Genomic DNA, 9,112 nt, shown 5'->3' with positions numbered 1-9,112 from the left:
ATGGTATGTAATACTAGACTTTATTTGGAAGATGTTTTTCTTTTGTTCCAATTTGAAAAGGTCGCCACTGAACTAAATTCATCCAATCACACTCCCCCGTCATGCAGTGTCACTCCCTGGCGAGGCCAGTTAGGAGGCAGGATATACAATCCAGGGATTTGATTTACTATAATCGAGCTAACATGTCACCCATTAAGGGATTTGCATGTGCACACATTTTCTCTTTGCCTCATTGGAAGAGGTGGTGTGTAGGAGGCCTTTTATTGGTCCTACAGTATAATTGCATTGCTTCATTACATATTGACAAATGTAAAAACTGTATATCAGACAAATGCTAATTCCTTCTCAATTCACACTTCATAACTCTTGAAGCTGTGGTTTCAGGGATTAATACTAAGGTTGTGTTAACGGAAGCAGCCCCCCCCCACTAACTGGTCTTTTGACTAATCAGATCATCTCTGAAAAGATCTGTTATGATTGGTTAAAAGATTAATCAGTGGAGGGGTTTATTGGCTTGTTTGTCAGTGCAGGTGACAACCAACCTATAAATCACCTTGCATCATAACTACTAATTACTATTCAAAGATCAGACAGTCGGTCACCATTTACTCACAATATAGGACCAAACAGTTGTATGGTACTGAGCTGGCCTAGTTAAGAATTCACCATAGTAGCATAGTGTGAATCAGGCATTACATTTTGATCATCACAGCCTCAGTCAATTGGCCCACTTGTAGGTTACATTCAATGAATTCATTGTTTACCTTGTCCAGGCTAGTAGAGAGCATACTGTGCCTTCAGGAAGTATTCATACCTCTTGACTTATTCTACAATTTGTGTTACAGCCTGAATTTAAAATGGATTCAATCATTTTATTTTCACCCATCTATATACAATGTCCCATAATGACAGAGTGAAATCCCATTTTTAGATGGGAAATGTATTGGATGTTAATCCAGAAATATTTCATTTACATAAGTATTCCCACCCCTCTGCTATGACACTTCAGATTGAGCTCCGGTGCAACCAATTTCCTTTGATCATCCTTAAGATGTCACTACAACTTTATTGGCGTCCACCTGTGTCCAATTCAGCCCAAACCCATTGCATGTGTTGCAGTCACATGAGAAGGAAGGCTAATGAAGAGGACTGTAGCTATATTGGGAAGATGCTCTCAAAATGTTGGCACCTGGAGAATACATGTTTCGGAGGTGGGCAGGATGATTATGAGATGGAGTTACGTCGGGATATGGGTTGCGAGTGAAGTCCGGAGAAGTGTAATATTGGGACAGGGACACAGAAAGGTGGATTGGGGGGAGAAGAGAATGAGGAAAGCAGAGGTTGAATTTGAGAAAGATGGCGAGAAACATAGAGTCAGGGTGTCGAAGCAGATTGGTGTTGAGTGCAAATCGAGTGAGCCGTGTGCCAGACCAGGCTCTGGAGGTGAAATTGAAGTGAAGGGGTGTGAGTTAAGTGAGGAGGAAGGTGTGGTGAAGAGCTGGGTATCCGAGCTTGGCGTCAATAGACATGATAAAGAAGAATCTGGTCCCGTAGGAGTGACACTTTTGAGAGAAAGTGGATCCTTTTTTTGGCTGATCCGTTTATGGTTTCAGGGTGGGTGAGAAAGGAGTTGGGTGCACATGGGTCTGTGAAGGTAACCTGTAGTGGACTTGTGATGTTTGTTTGTGTTTCTTCTGACCAGAGGGAGAAGGGTACTCCGTGTCACGCAACTTGGGTCAAGATCCGTTTCTTGCTTTGCTCTTAGGAAGAGGGCACCATTGAATGGTGTGTTTTCTGGGGTAGCGTTAAGTGTGGAGCTAGAGCAATTGCAGTTCAAGATTCCTGGTGTTTGATGCCTGCCGTTTTGTGCGACGCAGATCGGGTGGTGAAACAGTCACTGCCAGTCCTTTTTGAGTCAGTCTTTACCCGACAAGTCATAGTTAGGATATATCGGTTATCTTGTTAGAGCTTTTGTGCCGCATCCACTGTGCTGTTTCAGGGGCAACGTTTATGGTCATGTCACAGCATTGTAGGAGAGAGATTCCAAGAAGTGGAAAGTGTGCATGGGATAGGATAAATGGGATAAAGGATTCTATAGTTTATGTTGATAAAGTTGTGTGTGTCAACTGTAGGGGTGCATATGTTGCTGGGGATTGGAAGGGTCTGGTGTGAGAGAGACAGGTTGAAGTGACCAGAGTCAGAGTAGTGCAGGTTTCATATGCTGAGGCAGTAAAGAAAGTAGAGGAGGATGGGTCGAGGGTGAGTGATCCTGAGAGGACACCTGTGAGTAGTAGATCTGTGCCAGCACAGAGGGATAGGCCAACGAATGATATATGCTTCAGTAAGTTTGGGAAAAGCTTTTGGGTATTTGAGGTTTGAAGAGTTACAGGGTGTGTTGAGTGGTGGTGTCCCATCCTCCCAGGCCGACTGCATGGTGCAGGAACAGATGGGGTCAAATGGTGTATTGGGTTTTTAATGTGTAGGGTAATAAAAAATGTATTTGTATTTTATTTTTCCCATTTTGTATAACAAAGTGTATTGGATTTATACTATAGTTGGGGGCGGTAATGTAACATATTGGATGCCAACTGCCCGTTAAATGCATGTGGTTAAATGCACTGGGGCACCGAGGTAGATTGGCTGGCCGAATTTGAAGTGGAGGTAGTACAGGGCTTAGCATGTCTTTCTCGGAGGCTAGAAAGAGATTTTGGCTTGGAAAAGTTGAATATTTTCAGAAGCAGTCGGGTAATTGGTTAAGGGAGGAGGATTGGGAGGGAAAGAGAGATTTAAAAGACTGAGGGAGGCAGAGGATGGGTTTGAATCTGTTGAAGCTAGCAATAACAAGGGAGAGGGTATGTCGAGGAAGATTGGTGAGCCGGACACCAGTTTGAGTTCTGGAGGTGAAATGGAGGGGTAGAAGGTGTTGTGAGGATATATGAGTTATGCTGTTAAGAGCTTTTGTGCCGAATCCACTGCGGTGTTCTAGGTATCACCTTCATGGGCTTGTCACAGCAGTGTGTAGGAGGGAGATTCCAACATGTGGGAAGTGTGCAGGAGAATATGGGACGGAGGAATGTGTTTGTTTCCGTGGAAAAAGCTGTGTCAACTGTAGGGTTGCTCATGTTGCTGTGGACCTGACATGTCCGGTGCGAGAGAGGCATGGTGGGGTGGCCAGGGTCAGAGTTGGTCACGAAGGTTTCGTATCCTGAGGCTTTGAAGAAACTAGAGGAGGGTTGATCAAGGGTGAAGGATTCTGAGAGGATCCCTGTGAATAGTAGATCTGTGCCAGAACAGAGGGACAGGTCAATGAGTGTGATATATATATATATATACACAGTATATCACAAAAGTGAGTACACCCCTGACATTTTTGTAAATATTTGAGTATATCTTTTCAAGTGACAACACTGAAGAAATGACACTTTGCTACAATGTAAAGTAGTGAGTGTTCCCCATTCACACCTGAGACCTTGTAACACTAACGAGTCACATGACACCGGGGAGGGAAAATGGCTAATTGGGCCCAATTTGGACATTTTCACTTAGGGGTGTACTCACTTTTGTTGCCAGAGGTTTAGACATTAATGGCTGTGTGTTGAGTTATTTTGAGGGGACAGCAAATTTACACTGTTATACAAGCTGTACACTCACTACTTTACATTGTAGCAAAGTGTAATTTCTTCAGTGTTGTCACATGAAAAGGTAAACTCAAATATTTACAAAAATGTGAGGGGTGTACTCACTTTTGTGATATACTGTATGTGTGTTTTAGTAAGTATGGCCTCTTAGCATTCATAGCAATGGTTATCAACTGTACCGCAGAGACGGAACGTACAGTCACAGAAAATTGATGTTGTGGTGGCAGCTACAGAGAAGTACTTGGAGGTACGAGATTTGACTTCAGAAGAGTTACAGTGTGTGTTAAGTGGTAGTGTCCTGTCCTCTCAGGGCATTGGCCTGGGGAAGGATCAGATAGGGTTAAAGTAGTGGAATAAGGTGATGGGTTTTAATGAGTATAGGGTTAGTTAGTAGGGTAATTAAACATAACACATAATTAAACACAATTAAACATAGATGTGTGTTTATATAAACAGTATATATACAGTGCCTTGCGAAAGTATTCGGCCCCCTTGAACTTTGCGACCTTTTGCCACATTTCAGGCTTCAAACATAAAGATATAAAACTGTATTTTTTTGTGAAGAATCAACAACAAGTGGGACACAATCATGAAGTGGAACGACATTTATTGGATATTTCAAACTTTTTTAACAAATCAAAAACTGAAAAATTGGTCGTGCAAAATTATTCAGCCCCCTTAAGTTAATACTTTGTAGCGCCACCTTTTGCTGCGATTACAGCTGTAAGTCGCTTGGGGTATGTCTCTATCAGTTTTGCACATCGAGAGACTGAAATTTTTTCCCATTCCTCCTTGCAAAACAGCTCGAGCTCAGTGAGGTTGGATGGAGAGCATTTGTGAACAGCAGTTTATATAACAGCAGTGAATACTTTCGCAAGGCACTGTATATTGTTTTCCCTGGTTCAACTTTCCCATTATGTATCATAAAGATCTAAACTATAGTTCAGTTGGGGGCGGTAATGCAACATATTGGATGCCAGCCACCATTAAACCTCACCGAAGAAGTGCATGTCAGAGCAGACACTATTCCATGGAGTCCAAGGAAATTCCGTAGAATTCCGAAATAGATTTGTGATGAGGCCTTTAGAAAGTATAAACACCCCTTGACTTATTCCACATTTTGCATCACTGGCCTACTACACACTACCACATAATGTTTTTTTTTAATATATATATATTTTTAAAGAATTATAAATGAAAAGCTGAAATGTTTTGTCAATAGATATTCAACCCCTTTGTTGTGGGAAGTCTAAATAAATTCAGGAGTAAAGATGTGCTTAACAAGTCACGTAATATGTTTAATGGATTCACTCTGGGTGCAATAAGTGTTTAAAACCCCCTGGAGTTATCAATCTAAGTAACATAATAAAACAAAAAAACATCAAAATCCATCAATTTAAGCTAGAGATATAGTTTAAACTAGAGATATTTTTGATATCGGATGTATCTTAATCCACCGCATTGGCTGATGTTGCACTTCTGCATCTGCGGTGAAAGGTGGCAAAGCTAGAGCGGTGTTTGCCAGACCATGAGACATCCCGAAAATCGGTCCTCTCACGAAAACATCTGTAGTGGCAGAACGGTCTCCCCCTCTGTGTAAAGGGGAGACTCACGAACATGAATATGCTCTCCATTTTGCTTTACGACCACCGAAATCGGTAATGTCTATATGCCAACTTCTGATTGCAGTGTCCAAACCGTTTGGGCTACAAACTAATGCGACCCCATTGTGAATAGGGGAGATTCTCATGAACACGATTGTTTGCTCTACAGATGCCACAGGACTCATCTGAAGGTAACCAGTAACGGGTTAAAAAGAATAATGGAAGTACAGTGCATTTGGAAGGTATTAAGACCCCTCCACTTTTCCCACATTTTATGTTACATCCTTATTCTAAAATGGACGAAATGTTTTCCCCATCAATATACACACAATACCCCATAATGACAAAGCGAAAACAGGTTTTTATATATTTTTTTCCACATAAAAAAACAAACAGAAATACATTATTTACATACGTATTCTGACCCTTTGCTATGAGACTTGAAATTGTGCTCAGGTGCATCTTGTTTCCACTGATCATCCTTGAGATGTTTCTACAACTTGATTGGAGGTCACCTGTGGAAAATTCTATTGATTTGGACATGTTTTGGAAAGGCACAACCCTGTCTATATAAGGTTCCACAGTTGACATGACGGCATGTCAGAGCAAAGACCAAGCCGTGAGGTTGAAGGAATCGGCCTAGAGCACCGAGACAGGATTCTGTCAAGGCACAGATCTGGGGAAGTGTACCAAAAAATGTCTGCAGCATTGAAGTTCCCCAAGAATACAGTGGGCCTCCATCTGGACAAATGGAAGAAGTTTGGAGCCACCAAGACTCTTCCTAGAGCTGGCCTCTGGCTCTTCTCTGGGCCTTGGTCAGAGAAGAATGGAAGAAACTCTCCAAATACAGGTGTGCCAAGTTTGTAGCGTCATACCCAAAAAGACTTGAGGCTGTGATCGCTGCCAAAGACACTTCACAGTGTACTGAGTAAAGTGTGTTAATATAATATGTACATTTGATATTTCTGTATTTAATTTTCAAGAAATGTGCTAAAATTTATAAACATGTTTTCACTTGGTTTATTATGGGGTATTGTGTGTAGATGGCTTAAGGGAAAAAATGCTGTTTAATCCATTTTGAAATCAGACTGCAACACAACAAAATGTGGAATAAGTCCAAGGGTATGAATACTTTCTGTATATTTTAGTGAAGATGGTGAAGATGGTGTGATTCTTTCAGCCCGAGATTCATTCCTCTCCCATTTAGGCATATTAACCTTGGAAAGAAGTGGCACAATAGGTAACAAAGACATACAGTATAGAAAGACTTGAAGATTAGGCCAGTTAAGCCAAGGCCGACATATATAGACTAGAAAATGTAAGTCTGCCATTGAAAATTGAGGAACAGCGTTTACAGATGGACAACTGAATATGTTCTCTAAATATGCAGGAATTGGAGTCGGTTGATGAAGCTTTAAAATGCCCCCCCCCTATACCGGACGTCTCTGTAGTCTTTATCTTCAACCGGTAGGTGGCCAAGATTTATTATGTGTACACATTGTTAGCAATTACTTTCTAATCTGCATTAGAGAAATTACCATACTACCAGTGGAATTTGAATCTTATTTGTTTTGGGGCTCAGGAGTTTCTATCTGTTACTCTCCTTCTAACTGTTGCCAAGTGAGCACATAGCCAACGGCAAGCTTTTTATCTAGGTGCGCATATCTAATGAGACGGGCGAGAGGAACTCGCTGCATGAGTCCTGGCCGTCACCCTCTGAGCGACAGCTTCGATCGCAGAGATCAAAAGGAGTAATGCCCCATGTTCACTAGCACAAGGTGCTGCGCGGTGAAACACCGCTTCCCATTCATTTTCAATGGAAGGGAAGCAGAGAAGGCGGGGGACCTTTGGGCTGTGCGAAGGTGGCGTGGGAGGCGATGAAAAATAAACTTTTCCAAACTTTATGCCTGAGTGACAGGCGATGAGGCAAAAATAAGCCGAGGTTTCTTCCTCACTGACCCTTTCCTATTTTGAAGTATTCTCTCTTCTCTTTTGAAATTTCTAACTTTAAAGAAATAAATTGTACATTATCTGCATGCCTGCACACTTACACTAAGGGAAGGCATTATAGGGGTCCTGGCCCGCCCCGCTGTACCTCCTTGCCTGTCCAAATAAAAAATATTGAAATATTGATCATTTATTTGACTGAGAGGCACATCGGCAGAAAGAGGCGTCTTGCTCAGATAAAGTATCCCGAGCGAGTAAAACAGCGCCCCTCTGTCTCAATATGTGCGGACCATGTATATGATGCTGTATGGATAGAAATAGCATGGTATGTCATACTATTTATGTCCAGACAGCATCGTATAGTAACACAAAGGGGCTCTGTTTTGGTCTGTTTTAGTCGCTGTTTTAGTCGATTTTTCCAGTGCGATATTTTCTTGCAGAGGAAGAGGCGGAAGCCAGTGTGCTCACTTGCCAAAATCTGTCCAGAATAAACCCAATAGGTTTATTCCTGCCTTTAGGACAAAGACTCCCATTGTTAGGGCAGAGACATGAGCATCTCGTAATTACATTTAAGTCATTTAGCAGATGCTCTTATCCATAGCGACTTAAAATGATTGCACTCATCTTAAGATGGCCAGGTGAGACAACACATTACAATTGTATCAAGTATATTTCCCCCCAACAAACTATGTATCAGTAAAGTCAGTGCTCGTGGGAAAAGAGAAGTGCCTTTTAAACAATTGGGGGGAGGTGGCCGTTGGGGGCACCAGATCTCTGGTTTCAGCCACTTAGGAAAGGAAAGTTGTCAAGTGCTCTGTTCGCATGCTGGCTTCCCCTAAAGTAAATGTTTGTTTCGGCATAATTACATCATTACTCCTGTCGAAATCAAATAATTCAAAATACTTTAAAATGTTGAGACAGGAAGGGGAGGGGTGTGTGGTAGAGATGTTGGCTTTCATTGTGTGAATTGTTTGCCCCTTTGTATTGTTTATTTGTATAAATTCCCCATTACATGTCACAAGTAGGCCTAGTAAATGTTACATCATTTGGTTACATACATTCTGTTAATGCGTGTATTAATTAGGCTACAGTCATTTGCCATTCTCATTCTCATTGTTTGCAGAGTTCACAACCTGCTTCACTTGTGAGAAATACGTTTAGGTTAATTTCATAACCAGCCTGAGCTCGCATAGAAGTAGGCCTACCTGGCCTGCCGTGTGCAAATGAAGGAAAGTGCCCATTTGGGATATTTGATTTCTGATTATTTTAACTCACAACTAATAAGCTGAGCTTCTCAACGTTGTGAATGATAAAAGTTCCTCACAGTGTGAGAAAAATATTTTCAACACTCTCCTGGCCTCGCTAATCACCAAGCCTCGATGTGAAAGAGCAAAATATCATGACCTGATGATTCCATATATCCATTGGAAACGTCCTAAAGAAACAGCGGTCTGTCCCGGAGCTCACTGGTCTGACACTGACAGTCTGACACTTCGGACACACCGACAGCATCAATGCTCAAAATAGTCTGGGTATGTATGCAACAAAAGTTCAACATTCACCTTCTGCTACCATTTCTGTCAAGTTTGACGCATACGTTCGATAGAATCCAGAGTATGCACCACACGGAACGCGTTGCAACTGCCTCTGCAATGCAAGGCAAACGCAGTGTTTCATTGGAAATGAATGTAATTCTGGTGTACCAAAATACAATGACGCTGTCGGTGGGATGGAAGCGTGAGGGCCTGAATAAGATAGTTGTTGCAAGTTCGCTAGCGAAGGTTCAGGCCTGACCCAGTTGACTGATTTGATACAATGTTACACCTCACTAGTGGTAGAGAGATGAATGTGATTGAAAGAATCTGTATTTTCATCAGGATATTTTCTACTGTTTGTATTTTGTCGGTATTTGAGGATGGAAGT

This window comes from Oncorhynchus tshawytscha, linkage group LG11 (genome assembly GCF_018296145.1).
Source record: "Oncorhynchus tshawytscha isolate Ot180627B linkage group LG11, Otsh_v2.0, whole genome shotgun sequence".
NCBI lineage: Eukaryota > Metazoa > Chordata > Actinopteri > Salmoniformes > Salmonidae > Oncorhynchus > Oncorhynchus tshawytscha.
This window is presented reverse-complemented; position numbering follows the sequence as displayed.